The following is an 18,023-nucleotide window of genomic DNA, read 5'->3' as shown; positions in this document are numbered from 1 at the left end:
ATACATTAGCCTAATGAAGAAGTAACATTTCATTTTGTCTTAATACCACAGGTACTACAGTTGAATTGAATACTAAATGCTCTTGGAAAATATGCAAGTTATTCTCAGAATACTGGCTTATCAAATACTGATCTAGAATGTCATAATCTTCATTTGCTTTGTCTACCTACTTAAGTTCTAACCTTAAATCAAGTCTACCCATATTCTATATTTCTCTGCTAGTTCTTCTTATTTTTTTCTTAATGTTTAAATTATTTTTATTTAAACGACATGTATTTATTTCAATAATATTGCATATCATTTAAAATTATTTGACCTAAATATACTAGTTTACTTAAAATAAACTAGTTTGAACATAATACTGTATGTTAATTATTCCTAAATTAAAATAAATGAATAAATAAATAAATTTATGTTCTCTATCTTTAAACAAATAAATAAACCTTTTTGGGTATATTGTAGAAGGAGACTAGCTCAGGAGTAAATTTCCATCTGTAGAAAACCTAAAAAATTAAATATAAACCTTAAAATTAAATTATGTCTCATATATAAAACAATTTTAAATCATCATATTGAAAAAAAAATCTGTAAAAATAGTAAAACTTACCACTTCAAATCTTCTAAAATGGAAAAGACTGACCACATTGAATGTTGGTGAGTTGTATAAATAATAGAACTTTTATACATTGCTGCTTAGAGTTTACACATACAACTTCTAAAGTCAACTTTTAAAAAAGTCATTTCTGAAGGTAAACATTTACAGTATGTTTCAGCAATTGGACTCTGGGGAGAAAATGCTCCCAATAGAAATCAAAACATGAACAAAAAAGATTTGTATAAGCTTTCAGAGCAGCTTTATTGATAACTGCCAAAAGCTAAAAATAACTCAAATGCCAATCAACATGAAATGGATAAAATAGTTATGTTACACTGAAATAATGGAATATTACTGAGCAATACAGAAGCATGAACTGCTGAGACACACAGCAATAGGGATAAATCTCATAATCATTATGTTAAGCAAGTATGTGGTATATGACTTAATTTATAAAAAGTCCAAGAACAGACAAAACTAATATATGGTGATAGAAATAAAAACAGAGGTTGCTTACTGGATTGTTTGAAAGGAAGCATAAGGAAGCTTCCTAAGATGATGTAAATGTTTTATTTGTTTTATTAATATTACCTTCAATGTTTTATTAATATTACATATAAAACTTGTCAATACTGTTTGATTTTTGCACTTAATTTTACCATATGCATTCCTTGCTCTGCATATAATTTTAACCTCAGTAAAAGTAAAGAAATAGGATTTTGAATATGAAAAAAGAAGAAAAGAACTCTATCCAAGAAAAATTTTATCAAAAGCAGAATTTAACAGATTCTTATCAAATGTTTAATTATTACTGAATATAAATAAAAACGACAACACAGAGCAGTAACTGAAAAAATGCAAGCGGTTGCTGTCCAGGGCTATTACATCTGATTCTGACTCCCTATGATTTTCTAAGTGATTTTATTTTTAAGGTTTACCTTAGTACTACAAATTACTTTGACTCCTAATATTCAAGCCTGAGATGGAAGAGTTGTTTGGGAAATGATTACAACACAGGTTAAATCTCCAAAATTTATAAATGTCCGTTCATAAAATAAATGATAACTTACCTTCCTGATCACCTCAGTCCTTTTTTCTTATGTTTATTACATCTCTTCCTCCAGTTCCAAGTGTCCCTATGTGAAAGCAACACAGATAATTCTTCAACGAAAGGTTGCTGAAAATCGTAAATAAGCACTCATTTCATGGGTTCTCAACTTGGCTGCATGTTAGAATCACCTGGAAAGTTTTGAAGTGGTAATGGCTGAGTCTTACGTGAAACTCACCCCCACAAATTCTAACTTAAGTAGTGCTGGATATGGCCTCATCCAGTTAAAAGCTCTTTAAGTAATGCTGATAAACAGCAACATTTAGAAACCACTGACTGAGAACTATAGTGTGCATTAGGGACAGAAACAGAGGTCCCAATACCTTACCCCTGAAAAAGGTATGTTTTCAGCAGTAAATTCTCTGGTGTCCTTGGGTTTTAAAAAATTAATGTCAAAATATGTGTGGAAAAAGCAATGGAAAAAATGGGAGATATGTCACCTGTCACAGTTAAAACCTTATTAGCCAAAGCTCTAGCAAACCAAACTTCAGCCACTTTCTTGAGAATGGTTGGCCCTGAGTTTATTCAACAGTACCTGGATGATGGCCCCAAACTAGCTGGGGAATTATTTTGAGTTGCTGAAAACATGCACCATCCATCATTGTCTATTGATGAAATTGATACCATTGGAACAAAAGATATGACTCAAATTCTGGTGGTGGGACATTCAACCAACAACGTTGGACCTGTTGAACCAGATGGATGGAGTTGATTCAAGGAGTGACGTAAAAGTTATCATGGCCACAAAGCGAATAGAAACTTTAGATCTAGCACTCATTAAATCAGGCTGTATTGAAAGGAAGATGGATTTTCCCGTTCCTGATGAAAAGACTAAGCAGCATATTTTTCAGATCCACACAAGCAGGGTGATGCTGGCTGATGGTGTAACCCTGGATGATTTGACCACGGCTACAGATGACCTCTCTTGGTGCCAGCATCAAGGCAATTTGTACAGAAGCTAGACTGGTGGCTTGAGAGAATATAGAATGAAATTAACAGATGAAGACAATAAAGTCTAAAGAAGGTGTTCATTATAAACAACAACAACAAACCCAAGAAGGCACCCCTGTGGGGCTCCATCTCCAGCAGACCACAGTTTCCTTCAAGGAAATGATTGGGAGTGTCCTGACTCCTCTGAAGGATGAGGTTGGGGAAGTTGCCCAAAGGAACCCATGTTCCAGTAGCTCTTTCTTAGCAGAAACTGCTGTGTATCTTTTTGAGGTGATACGTATAATACCTGCCAAGATGCCTCCATCTGCTGCTCACACGCAGTGCTTTCTCCCCAACAAAGCATGCTCCTTCTCAAAAAAATTAAATAATAAAATTAATTAATTAATTAAATTTTTAGAAAAGGAGAGGGGAATGTCAAAATTAGGGGAAAAAATTTGATCAGGCTGCGTTGAAAGTATGCTATATTTATAGTACTTATGGATGTATCTCTCCATATAGTTTCCTAGTGGTTTCTGGATATTACAAAATACATACTTGATTTATAGAAATCTACTAATAACATTTTCCCGTCTGGCACGAAGTGGGGAAACCTCATCTCCACTTAGATTCCTTTACCTTTAGTTTTCCAAAATTTAATTATAATACCTGTTTTTTCTGTTGCTTTATTTTTTTTTAATTTATTTTATTTTATTTATTTATTTTTTTAGGATTTAATTGTTTGGGTTCCACTCACTTTCCTGAAAATGTAGGTTTGTGTGTTTTGCCAACTTTGGCACGTTTTCAGCCATAATTTATTCAAATGCTTGTTTAGCTCCACTCTCTTTCTTCCCTCCTGTGGGACTATGAAGATGCATATGTGGAATCTTTTATTATAATTCTATAGGTCCCTGGGGCTGCGTGCAATATTTTTCAGCTATTTTTTCTCTCCATTGTTCGTAGTAAGTGAATTTTATTGCTCTGTCCTTATGCTTATTGATTCTATCCCTTGTCATCCTACTATTGAGTTCATCTAGTGGGTTTTCAAAAGTACCTTTTATTCTGTTTTCTAGTTATATAATACCAATTTGATTCTGATTTTTAGTTCTATAATGTGAATTTGATTGCTTTACAAATCTTAGTTCTGCTCTGGGATTTTCTTTCTTTCATTTTTTTTTTTTTTTTAAATCTATTTCCAGAGAATCTGTAATTGATCACTGAAGCATTTTTATGATAGGTGCTTTAATATCCTTGTGAGATAATTTATTTCAGTCTTGGCATCAGTTGACTGCTCTTATTTATAGTAAATAAGAAGTGGTCAATCACCCTAGGGGACTTTATCTTACTCTTTAGGCATAGATGATAGCCCACAGATTTTTTTGCTTTGTGAGTGGCTTGACTCTTTGTAAGTGAGGGGAGAAGGAAAAATTTTACCTGCCTATAGAAAGGGGAAAGAGGCTTATATCCCTGCATTCCTGAAATTGTATCTTTATTCCAGACATTTGTTATGTAAATAAAATGTTTGATGGGTGCCAGATTGTCTTCTATAGACTTCTCAGCCTAAGAGGAAGAACTCTTTCAAGGTCAAGGTTCTCATTCTTCTTGAAATATAAATATTGAGGAACATAGCTCCTGTGCTCAGGGCTCCTTGGTGGCTTGTCTAGAAATCTTGCCAGAGTATAATCATTTGGTCCTCTTAGAGAGAAGAAATTTTACTATTATTTTATATCAGAACAATTGAGTAGATAGATGGCTATGGATCCAATTTTCATGTTATATAAAGAGTTTCAGGAGACTATGACCTTTTTATAGGAATACTGAGAAACCCAGGGAAGATTTATGTCCCCACAATTAGGAGACTCTGGGCTTATTTCAGTGTTTTTGTTTGTTTTTTGAGAGAGAGCATGAGCTGGAGCAGGACTGGGCTTGTGTGTGTGTGTGGGGGGGGGTGGTCAGGAACAGAGGGAACAGAAGGAGAAGGAGGGGGAGAGGCAAGCAGACTCCAGGCTGAGCACAGAGTCCCTGCAGGCCTAATCCTACAACCCTGAGATCCCTACCTCAGCTGAAACCAAGCGTCAGAAGCTCAACCAACTGAACCACCGAGGCATCCCTATTTCATTGTTTTTACCTTTATTCTTTTAGTAAGCAGGATCCTTATTTAGGTTTAGGCCCCAAGTCTTAGTTCACTTTTGTAGGCTAACAGTGGTCCTTTCAGAGCCTTTGCAATTCTGTCTTGGTTGACTTGGTTTGTCTGTTGCAACTGGTGCTTTCTTTTCCCTTGATCATGCTGTGTGTGTGTGTGTGGGGGGGCAGTTGGTGATTCCCCAGATTGGAAGATTAGAAGAGGGATTTGGTGGGTTCCACCAGAAATTCCACTTGCTCCTAACCTGAGCCAGCCAGAGTCTCTGGACAAAAAAGAGGGGGATCATGTCCACATGGACAAAGAAGCTGCTAAGAGAATTGTCTTAACATTTAGCAGGAAAAAAAAAATACTCCCCCAGCAGGCTGCTTGTTGTCTGTGGGGTTCCTAACTGACCTCTTTACCATCGATATTGTCAGAGGGATTCTCTTTTGATTCAAGAAGGAAATCAGCCTCCTTGGACTGCCTTCTGTTGCTAGGCTGGAGGTCTGAAGACAAGGAGTCTAGGTGGTCTTTGTGTGTGTTGTGGGAGTACAGCCAAATTGCCTCAATGCTGTTGTTCAGGTCTTGGCCTTTTTAACCCACTCACCTTCCTATTGCCTTGTCAGTGCTCTGTCTTCACTGTCTCTTGAATTATTTCCAGGGTTTAATAGTTGTACTTTGTTGAAAGGAAGAGGAGAGAATAGGGAGAAATGAGTCTGTACTATCTTGTCTGGACTGAAGGTCCCTTACTGTAGGAAGTAAAAATGGAAATCTAAGATGTACTTTAGGTGTGCTTTAGGGAAAGATGACAACCTATAAAAACGTGTTCTGAGCATCTAAAAAACTTACTGTTGATACAAGCATATAGAATTGAAGGAAAAACTGATAAAAAAGGAATTGTGATGTCAGATTATTTTGTAAGTATCTTTAAATATTTGCTTTACAAAAGCAACAATGAAGAGTAGAATGTTTATTGTGCTGTGTTTTGGGAAGGAAAGATACTTTTGAGATCATTATGCCTTAAGAATTGTCTTGGGCCTACATGAAAATAGTAGACAAAAATATATACTTTTATAAGATTTACTTATTTAAAAATATATATAGTTTTATGATTTTTAAAGGTATTAGCTTTAATGCATTTTGATGACTAAACTATTCACTACTGATATCAATCACAACCAAGGTTATTTTTTAACTGTATCTTATTATTGTCTTATTGTCATGTTAATCTATGGCTTTAACTAACTGGTTTCTTTTCCATTTTCTCTTCTTTTAGCACATATGGGTTGTATGAGCCAAGAGTAGAACAGTTTTCACACTACCAGAATGTTGCTCTATGTTCAGGGCTGGGCAAGAGATGTAATCCCACACAAAGAGATATACTTGGATTTTGGCAGGGACTATCAGGATAAGTACACTCTCCTATTAGAAGAGGATGCTCATCCCAAAAGCTGGGTCCCAATCTTGTAATCACATGTGGTTTCCTGTCTGAAAAAGGTAACCTAAAGAAAGAGAATCAACTGATGGAAGGAAACCAAATTTAATGACATTAGTTGAACCTCTAAAAGAAGTTGTGTTAGGATGCCTGGGTGGTTCAGTTGGTTGAGCATGTGACTCTTGATTTTGACTCAGGTAATGATCTCAGGGCCTTTAGATCAAGCCCCACGTCAGGCTCTGTACTCAGCAGGGAGTCTCTCTCCCTCTCCTTCTGCCTCTCCCCCATACTCTCTCTCCAATAAATAATCTTTAAAAGAACTTATGTCAAAGCCATCCATTCCTCTGAAATTCTTGATTTCAGAAGTTAACACATTCCCTAGGTTAAGCCAGTTTGAGTAAGGTCTTTTTATCTGTATCCTAAATATTTGTAAGTATATACAAGGATTACAGTGTGCTTTCACTTTTATTTAACTCATTATCTTTATCTCCATCTTTCCTGGAAGATTAAAGTTCAAAGAACTGGGGTCTAATTTAACTGCACAGGTTTCTTTCTGAGGTGTGGTCAGTTGGTAATGACTCTGAATATAATTTCTCTTTCCGCTAGCTATTTACTTACAGATAGGGTACCCCAGGAGGACCCATAAAAATAGTGATCACTCTTCATTAAGAGGATCAGAAGGAAATTGGGCCATCTGTGATGTTCCCAAAGGTAAATAATAAGTGGATGTCAAACAAATAACAATGAGAAACCCGGACAGGGTTTTTAATGTTCTGATAATAACAGAAGCTGTGAGTGACCTATGCTGTAACGGCCATAAATGATCATGAACATGAATGAGTCATTAAGGTTTTGCTATTCAAAATTTTACTCAAAATAGAGGACATCCTAGGATGGGAATGAAGTTGAGGGAGAATATACTTGTATTATGGATCATAAAAAATTTTCCTCAACAACATACATTATATCAAAATTAAAGCATTTAAAAAATAATTATGCTGTTTAAATTCTTAGCCTTTCCAGATTTACAACTCTAAAATACTTTTTAAAAAACTATCAAATAGCTGTTTTCTGACTCCAGCTATATGATTTCAAATGGATATTTCTTGTAGACTATTAGGTAGGTCATCAGTGAAACCAGATGTGTCCTCACACTTTGTGTGTCTTCATACTGTCTCCTAGCCAGAGAGGTGGCAAACCCGGTGACAGGCTTTTATTCCATGGAGGAACTAAATGATCATACTCACATTTTCCATTGTGGTTTCCCTGAAGTTGTGCTCAGTAGCAGATCAAGTACATTATTTCTATTGCCAGCAGTGAGCTCATTTGGAAGAGATTCAATTCCATGTCAAGGACAATAACCTTCCTTGTTCAGCTTTCCATTCCTGTCCTATTTTGCACACACACACCCCTAAATCAGTCCCATACACCCATATACCATAGGCTTACAAACTGTTAAAGCCTAGTCTCCCAGCTTCCTCTCTACCCACTGTCCCAAGCTCCATATGTTTCATTTATAATGGGATCTCTATTCTCATTGCCTACACCACAGAACCTCTCAGGACCTTGCCTGTGGTGATTCTCCTGTCTAAAATGTTCTTCCTTTCTTCTCAGTCTGTGAAGCTCCTTTCCATTCCTATGGTCTGGCTCATGACTTAGTATCTATGCACTTCCTGTCCTGACCCAGTCACTCCTTCCCTCTTCTCCCACAGTACCCTCCCGTGCCTTTATTTTAATTGGTTCTGATTCTTCAACAGACCAAACTGAGCAAGAAGAGAAGTTGTTCATTTGATATAGTTTCTTTGACTGGTGATTTGTTTTTTACAAGAAATCTTTCTCTAAGGATTCAGTGATTTAAAAATGATTCCAAGACAAATGGAATCATTTTAGGGGGGCAAATCCTTTCTAAGGTTGAAAGAGGGACTAAAGGATGTCTATGAAACCTACAAAATTATTCTAAATCATTGTGCATGTTTGCTTATATACACAAGAAATCATCATTTGATCAGACACATTCTCAAATGTGTCCCATGGACAATAGAGGTTGAGGATCATGGCTCTAAGGATTACGTAAGAAAGCTGAAGATCAAGAAGCAGTAAGAAACTGCTCTTTGTTATTTTTTCATATGTTTCTTAGGATTTCTTTCTTTTTTTATTGTGGCAAAATATAAATAAATTAAATTTCCTATTTTAACCATTTCAAGTTTATAGTTCTAAGGCATTAAATACAGCTGACCCTTGAACAACTACTAGTTTGAATAGCATGAGTCCACGTATGTGCAGATTTCTTCCTATAAATACAATATAGTTCTGTAAATGTATTTTCTCTTCCTTACAGATTTTCTTAATAATATTTTCTTTTCTCTAGCTTACTTCATTATAAGTATATAATCTATCATACGTACAATATACAAAGAATGTGTTAACTGACTATTTACATTATTGGTAAGTTTTCTGGTCAACAGCAGCTATTGAAAGATTTCAGAGAGTCAGAAGTTATATGTAGATTTCTGCCTGCATTGGAGAGCCACAGTCCTCACCTCTGTGTTGTACAAGGGTAAACTCTATATTCACATGTGCATCTTAAGGTTTTTTTTACTGGATAACATTTCTACAAAGGTCAAACTAGATCATAATGCTTTATTTAATTTGATTTTAAAAATGACCACAAAAACTCAATTATTACTAATCCCTAATGAGATTTTTAGAAATATTGGCATGAATCAGCAGTCTCAAAGATAAAACTAAAATTGGAGTTCAATTATGGGTTTTGACATTTTAAAATAAAAGCAGTCCTATGCTTTGCGCATGACGCTCTATTTTGCAATTAATGAATGATTCAAAAGACAATGCAAAGGGATATCAGTATGTGAAATACGGTATACCTCCAATTAAATCATTAATCCATCTCCTTCTGCCCCAAACTGAAAACAAGCTAAAAAAAAAAAAAAAAAAGATGTGAAGAATAATATTGTTTTGTGTTCTTACAGGATAAATTTAGACAAACTATTAAGGCATGCATTTCTATATATTCTATTCTGGCCTGATGGCACAATTGTGTCTTAAGTAAGCAGGAATTACAAGAAAATTAATGTCCCATTTTTTGGTAATGAATAAAATTAATGATATAATTAACTTTGTTCATTTGATTGATTATCTCTTGTACTAGGCTGAGAGTAAAGTGTTCATTATTTTTTTTTAAAAGATGTTATTTATTTATTTGAGAGAGAGACAGTGAGAGAGAGCATGAAAGGGGAGAAGGTCAGAGGGAGCAGACTCCCCATGGAGCAGGGAGCCTGATGCGGGACTCGATCACAGGACCCTGGGATCATGACCTGAGCTGAAGGTGGTTGCTTAACCAACTGAGCCACCAGGAGCCCTAAAGTGTTCATTTTATTCCCAACTACATACTCAGATTCTAACTCAGAGCCTGGCACATAACCAGAATTCAGTATGTTCTTGGTAAAGGAGTGTTTGTTTCATTTGCTGCATTTGCTGCACTGACTGACTGACTGACTGAATGAATGAATGATCTTTTCCTCCCCTTTTGGCCTGGCTTCTCTCCTACTAGCTTCCACCCACCCTCATGCCTCTCTCTCCTCTAATTCTTATCACCAAATTTTGACACATTCTCTGCTCTCTGTTTCCAACATCTTTCTTTTTTTTCCTCTCTCAGAATCTCTATTTTTCCTGTCAATGTACATCTTTCCTCAAATATATGTGATTTCATACTACAACAGAAAAAAAAAAAAGCCCTGTTGCTTTGTCTTCTTATAAGCAGAATATGCAATAAAAATATTATTGTTATGCAATATCCTTTTGTTCCTCTTCTGAATTATTCAAAAGGTAAGATGTTATACATGATTTTTTTATTCTTAAAAAAAAAAAACTCAATTTTTTTTGTTTGTTTTGCTCAACTTTAGATTTTTCTATCCTGTGGGTTTGGAATCCTTGACATAAAAATGGTCTATATATCACAGAAATGTAGGGTGAGAAAAACATTACTGAAAGATCAATCTTACCAATCTAAGCAAAATTAACAGACATGTACAATTAAAATTCTTGTATTACATAGCTTTTTAATGAGATAAAAATCAATTATGAGTTTGTGTAGTTGCTTCAATTATTGGTTATTAGAAAGTGATTTTTCTGTATACCAGAATCCTGACAACTATTAAGGTAAATTTTTACACAATGAACTACGCATAGACACAAAATAAAACAGATAAACTTCTTAAGCTTAAGGTCCTCAACCACATGTAAAACCAAACAATACGTTAATTATAAAAAAAATGACGTGCTCAAAAGAATTTGAATTAGCCCCATTACACTTATGTGATATGTACAGTTGATTTACTGAAATTAATAATGTTGATGTTGGGTTTGGGAGTAAAATTCACCTTTTGAATTTTACTTCTTTTCTTGATCATTGCTATTCACAATAATATATTCCCCTTCGAGATGTTTCTATAATTGCTATGAATATACATCCTTTACAAAATTAGTTTTTTAACAGTTCCCCAAATCTGGAAGGACCAATTAATTCAATAATACACCCACTAAATATGATGATTTTAAATTAATACTAGTTCTAAAGACCAGTTACAAGCTAGTAAGTAAAAGGACCATGGTCAGATAATATTCTCCTGGAAATATAAAGGTTTTGTGGTCTGGTTTTTGTTTGTTTGTTTGTTTGTTGTTTGTTTATTCAGTTTGTTTCAGTTCAGTACGTTTATACTAGTTTGTACTTTAAGATAACTTAAATCTTCTACCTCTTTCATTTTTTTCCCTCAGTTTAAATCACAGTGAAATCTTTGCTTGAATCTTTACCATTATATGATTTTTCTTTTACTTGTTATAGACACGCTCATACACAAAAGGAAATAAATACGAAAATCACATGGCCATGTTTGTTTACGAAGTTTACATCTCGTTTTACAGAATATTTTGACAATGATTTTTTCAAGATTATCATACAATTGAAAACCCATGGTTAAAAATACAGTAGACCAGGGCGCCTGGGTGACTCAGTTAAGCCTCTGCCTTCGGCTCAGGTCATGATCCCAGGGTCCTGGGATTGAGCCCCCGCATCAGGCTCTCTGCTCAGCAGGGAGCCTGCTTCCTCCTCTCTCTCTGCCTGCCTTTCTGCCTACTTGTGATCTCTGTCTGTCAAATAAATAAATAAAATCTTAAAAAAAATACACTAGACCTCTGTACCCCTAAAACATTTCAGAAGCCTGTAGGAAGTACTTTTGTACACTAATAAGTTAAGTCCTAAGTAGAATATTAAGAAACATATAGTGACATGCCTTCACTTTATATAGATTCTAAAACAAAGATCTAGGTAAGTTAAGTATGTAACAGCATCACACCACACCATTATAATCTACAAAAGTAAGAGTCAGAATCAGCTCTATCTGATTCCATGGCCTTTATTCTCCCCTTCACTGCTGATCAGTTTCTCCTGTTACTTATTTTGATATATACTCAGTGACACTATTTCACTACTTTGGTAAATGCAGCTCAGCATTATGAACAATCCACCAGCTATTTGCAAATATTATATTAAATTCCAAGTTAAAATGCACCAATATACTTCCAAGTGCCACTAGTTAGATGTACAATAACCTTTCAAAATTAAAAGAAAAAAAATTAACTCAGCAATACTGTCTGTCACTTACTTCTCTTTTGGACATTGTTCGAGTTCATAGTTCCTTCGAATGGAATCCCAAAGAAAGTCCTGGGATTTAAAAAAGAGGGGGAAAAAGCTCATAGAAATTTCTATACTGTGTAGATGAGCTAAGATTAATAGGACTGGGAATTCCTTGGGGTGCCTGGGTGGCTCCATCCTTAAGGCTTCTCTGCCTTAGGCTCCGGTCATGGTCCCAGAGTCCTAGGATTGAGACCTGCATTAGGCTCTCTGCTCCAGGGAGCCTGCTTCTCCCTCTTCCACTCTCCCTGCTTGTGTTCCTCTCTTGCTGTCTCTCCCTGACAAATAAATAAATAAATTCTTTAAAAAATAAATATGACTGGGAATTCCCAACAGAAAGTCATAAAAAGAGAGGGGAATGGAAGCTGGAAATTTGGAAGAGGACAATTGCTTATCACAAACATTTGATCATTTGTTCATTGTGCCATGTTGCATAATCATTGTACCCATCTTTTCCATCATCAAAGAATGCACCATGACGTTGTTTGAGTTATTCTCCTTTATTCAATGAGTTTATCAGTTTGTACTTCATCTGTGTTTTTACTTTGAACTTCTCTCTGTGTTTAGCACCATTAGATTGGAAACTGCTATGGTGAATCTGAAATGGTATGGAGGCAATGGGAAAGCTGTAGTAAAGGAAGAAGAAAATTATGAGATATTTGATCTCAGTGGCAGTCAATTTTATATCTGGTCTTTAATGGAAAATAAGTGAACATTCTTACCCCTGACCTTTCACTTTAAAGTGAATTACTGTTATATATTTTCCATCATTAGTTTTTCCTCTGATCCTTTTTTCTCATAGAATGCAATTGACTTGAATAAAATCCCATCTTTTCTGAATCTCAGCATGTATTCCGTTTGAGTGTGGATGGTAAGTTATTTTTTTCCTACAGCTATCTAACATGGATGTTCCTAAATAGCTTCAGGATAAATGTTAGGGCTTCAAAGGTTTTAGTTTAGTTTTTTTATCATACCTTTAGCATGTTGTGAGCCATTTTTCTTAAAGTTGGAAAGTCTATTCCTTTAAAATTATTTGCATTAACTAAAAACAATGTATCCTAACTTTTGCTGGTATGGTCTGTATCAATTACACCCTAAAGAGTATTAGGCTAAGTCAAGGCTATATAACAAACAACTAAGGAAGTATTGAATAGTCATAATAAATTAAAATATTTCATAGGGTAATTGAGACTAAATCAACAGTCAATTAAAAATGGAAAGAAGTTATTTTACAATGTGTAACATAAGAAAAATGAAATCTTACTGTAACAGAAGAATGTTGTTAAATATTCATAGGCGCGCATATTCGCTACAGGAAAATAAATATTTGACCTCCTCCATGCTGTAGACTAGACACAATCTCAGACTCATGTCACTAGTATGTCCATGTGACCAGTTTAGAAGGGTACCAAGACATGTATGGGTCTGTAAAAGTGATATAGGGCATAAAGGGACATGTTTTCTGTGGAGAATAAACAAAACAAAACAAAACCAAAAAACAGTAAGTTTTTTTCTGCCTAGTACAGCCATGGATTATGGTCTAAGAAGCATCTAAAGTATGTAGTAGATTCACAGCTTTGGATGCTGGGTAAACTGACTAGTGTGTTTGCTCTTTGTCCATCTACTTGTCCCCATAAGCTGAGAGAAGGTCTCCCACTTATCATTTTCCTAAGGATCAGACTCAAGTATGTCCTTATAGGAGACGAAGTAAAGAAGATCTGTATGCGACGTTACATCAAGATTGATGGCAAGGTCTGAACTTATACAATCTACCCTGCCAGTTTTATGAAGGTCATCAGCACTGACAAGACTGGTGAGGATTTCTATCTGCTCTATGACAGCAAGTGTTGCTTTGCTGTTCATTGGATTACACCTGAGGAGGCAAGTATACGTTGTACAAGATGAAAAAGATCTTTCTGTGGACAAAAGGAATCCCTCATTTGGTGACCCACGATGCTCACACTATCCTTTATCCTGATCCCCTCATGAAGATGGATGACACCATTCAGACTGATTTGGAGACTGGAAAGATTACTGATTTCATCAAATATGGTAATCTGTGTATGGTGACTGGAGGTGTTAACCTGGGAAGAATTGGTGTGATCACCAACAGAGAGAGACACCTTGGTTCTTTTGACATAATTTACATGAAGGCTGACAATGGCAACAACTTTGCCACCCAGCTCGCCAACGTATTTTATCGGCAAAAGAAATAAACCATGGATTTCTCCTCCACGTGGAAAAGTACGCACCTCAGCATTACTGAAGAGAAAGACGAGAGACTGGTAGCCAAACAGGATAGTGGGTAGAATGGTCCCTAGGTGGCGTGATTGGAAGTCTTTCTCCTTAACTGAAGATCATACAACATGATAAAAAATAAAAACATAAACATCCAACTAAAATTTGTTAGTTGGATGTAAAAGTGATATAGGGCATAAAGGGACACGTTTAACTAAAATAATGTTAGTGATGAGGGCTCAAGACTAGAGCCTGCCAGGAGTGGTATGAGAGAGCACATTTGACTACAGAACAAAAATGGAATCTGTGGGCCCCGTGGTCATTTTTTTCTCTTTTCTACTCTCATGAGTTGAAAAGGAAAGATCTGGTGCTTTTTCTCTGGGTGTTACTTACGTGGATTTCATAATAGTCCTTTTCTTAAAAATTTTTATAACGATAAGAGAGGGCTAAAACTTGAAGCAAGACTGGAACATCAAGAAATTTATTCTAGGGAATTTCTCAATGTACTAAAATCTCTTAACATTTATTTTTTTTGAATATTTTTTAAAATTTTTTTTCCAATTTATTTATGTTCAGAAAAACATTATTCATTATTTTTTCACCACACCCAGTGCTCCATGCAAGCTGTGCCCTCTATAGTACCCACCACCTGGTACCCCAACCTCCGACCCCCCCTGCCACTTCAAACCCCTCAGATTGTTTTTCAGAGTCCATAGTCTCTCATGGTTCACCTCCCCTTCCCATTTACCCAAATTCCCTTCTCCTCTCTAACGCCCCTTGTCCTCCATGCTATTTGTTATGCTCCACAAATAAGTGAAACCATATGATAATTGACTCTCTCTGCTTGACTTATTTCACTCAGCATAATCTATTTTAAAAGGTATTGTTAAATTGGCAATATTTAAATTTCTAAATTTATAATATTTAAAATTTATTTTAAATTTATTAAAATTTATCTTGAAATTTATTTCTTTGTTACTGACATGGAGAGTTTGGTACAAAAAGAAGATTTTAAAAATGCTTGAATCTTTGATGAAATAGTGGTACAATGTTACAGATATAGTTATGCTTTAGTTGGCTTTGGCACAGAAAGTTTCTCATTCTCCATCTATGTTAACCCCTTTCTCAAGTTCAATTTATTTCCCCCTTTTCTTTCACATGAAAAAAAAGAAAAAGTCACAGACTTCAATTTAGAAGCAATAATAAGAAATAAATCTTCTGAGATTTTGCTTTAATTAAAAAGAGCTGTGTCTGCTTACCATTTTTTTTCCCTTTCTACATGCAGTGATTCTATTATCAAGGATGCTAATGGACAGAGAAGTGGAATGTGTGCATTTAGATATGGGTACATGGACAAGAACAAATATTAATTTAATAGTTTTACATTACTTGGGAGGCTCTGTATATTATAATATTTCCCATTACAATTAGGTATTATATTGAGATACTCAATTTTTAAATACTTATTTATATTTTCAGAAAGGCAAAGATATTTCCAGAGGGAAAACCCGTAACAGTCTTTTCTATTTTTCCCCCAAATGACTTTCTTTTTAGAAACACTGCATAGTTTTTTTTCTCAAAGCATTTATGACTCAGAAGAATTTCAGAAGCCACCTCTCTAGATCTAGAATATAGAGAGTTAAGAGGGGATGGGTCCCTCAGACTATTCCATATCATGTGGGATATTGGGAATGTTCTTGCTGTCCAGGACAGGACCCACTAGCTACATGTGACCACTGAATATTTGCAATGTAACTAACGTGGTTAAGAAAAATTTAAATTTTGTCATTTTCATTCATTTAAACTTAAATGGCCACAGGAAGTTAGCTGCTATGCTATTGTTCAGTGTACCATGTAGAGTGGGGCGTTTAAAATATACTTGCTCTGGAAGATGATTTTTCTCCTCACTATTTAATAATACCAGGAAAAGGTACTACTTTCCTGTGTTTATTTTAACCCATAAAGACTGGACTGTTCCATGAATCAGTATACCCTGATGTTCTAGTGGCTTAACAGACAAGTATTTGATTTCATACTCTATGCCCAGCCTGCCTGGGGGGTGAGTAAAGGACGCTGTGGTACCTCATGACATCAAGGGCTGCAGCTTCCGTGAGCAAAAAAATGTGGATAACTCAAAAGGGCTCCTAACTGACTCCCACCAGAGTGACACATCGGACTTTGCCTCACAATTCATTAATCAGAGTAGTCACATGGCCCCAGGGAACCTTCAGAAAGGTTTGGAATCTTGGCAGAGCCTAGAGCAAAGAAAGTAGATAGTGGTAAGCAGAAGAAATCACTGGTGCTCTGTATTTCACCTGTGTGATCATGAACCCATCAGAGTCTTCAACTTCCTGTTACTTCCTTCCCTTAAAACAGGCATATGAAAGCTGATCTCCTAGAAGTACTGTGAGGATTAAAATGGAAATTGTATCACACAGAATCTGGCTCATAGTAAATGTACAATAAAATTCAGTTCTATTGCTTTTTTAGGTCATTGTTCATTTTTCATGTTTTTTTTTTCCCTTTTCATCATAATATTATCTACTTGCAATTTCACTTGATGTTATGTTTGTAAATTTTTTCCTAATAGGATGAGAAGATTATTCAGTGACACAAAATTAAAGGAAACATGAAATATGAGAATAATTATTGACACAAAGTATTTATTACCTGATAGTATACTTACTTGAGAACACAGTTAATATAGAAATGCATATAAAAACTGGAAAAAAATGTATGATCTCTTGATTACTTTTTTTCTTTACTCTCAGTAGTGAAAATTTCATAAATCTGAAATACTCTGCAAAATAGAACCACACAGTGTTTTCAGGCATGGTGTGGGCAATTTTGGGGGGAAGCAAATGGAAAATTAACCATGTGTAGTGAATACTTGAGTAAATATTAGAATTAAATATGTTTATATAGCTAGAGGGCAAGTTCCAGCGGCTCCTAGGCATAGTTAAATTATGCGTTCTTATTTTAGAGAATATGTGACCTTTATATTGTGCTATTTTGGAAATGGAATCTTTTCATGATTTTGGTATGAAAATGCCATGGGTGGGGTGCCTGGGTGCCTCAGTCCTTAAGTGTCTGCCTTCAGCTCTGGTCATGATCCCAGGGTCCTGGGATCGAGCCCCACATTGGGCTCCCTGCTCTGCGGGAAGTCTGTTTGTCCCTCTCCCACTCCCCTTGCTTGTATTCCCTCTCTTGTTGTGTCTCTGTCAAATAAATAAATAAAATCGTTAAAAAAAAAAAGAAAGAAAGAAAAGAAAGCACCATGTGTGTTCTTATTTAATTGTGTCTAATCAGATTCTAACTAGTATTTAACAGTAATAAGACTGCTTGATTAGTGTCCTTCATTTTAGTGATGGTTCAACAGTGATGGTTGCAGTCTTTCAAATGAGTATGGTAGAAAGACAAAAACAGAAAAGCTCATCTTAGTTCTTGAGACTGAGACAACTTGACCAATGTTATATCTCATTATTGCACCATGAGAGCTGAGGAGAGCTTTAGTCTCATTATGGTGAGGATCTTCAATGCCTTCTGGTGAGTGTTCGATCACAGTAACATATTGTGGAGTCACCCTGACCTTCCTCCCTTTCCACCTGCTTAGATATCCTCATACCCATTGTCCTCTTCACACACACACACACACACACACACACACACACACACACACACACACCAGTGCCTACTCCTTTCTGCATTTTCTTTCTTTTTACATTTCTCTGCCATAGTTCTTAAAATGGAGACTATTGCCATCCTAGTTTGGACACAGATATTTTCCAGAAGGGCCTATGTTATGATGACATGGCCTCAGCCACTATTGTGTTTCATTCGAGACTAGCTTGAGGCTGAGGCACTGAAAAGAATAAGCCAAGTCTGGTA

General features: G+C 35.7%; 2 pseudogenes; both read left to right on the top strand.

Moving 5' to 3' along the window:
- Positions 1-2,136: 2,136 nt before the first annotated feature.
- Positions 2,137-12,609, top strand: LOC122910012 (annotated as a pseudogene).
- Positions 12,610-13,448: 839 nt separating this feature from the next.
- LOC122910352 lies at positions 13,449-14,206 on the top strand (annotated as a pseudogene).
- Positions 14,207-18,023: the final 3,817 nt, after the last annotated feature.

The sequence above is a fragment of the Neovison vison genome, chromosome 6, assembly GCF_020171115.1.
Source record: "Neovison vison isolate M4711 chromosome 6, ASM_NN_V1, whole genome shotgun sequence".
NCBI lineage: Eukaryota > Metazoa > Chordata > Mammalia > Carnivora > Mustelidae > Neogale > Neogale vison.
The sequence above is the reverse complement of the archived record's forward strand: the minus strand, read 5'-3'. Positions and strand labels throughout refer to the sequence as shown.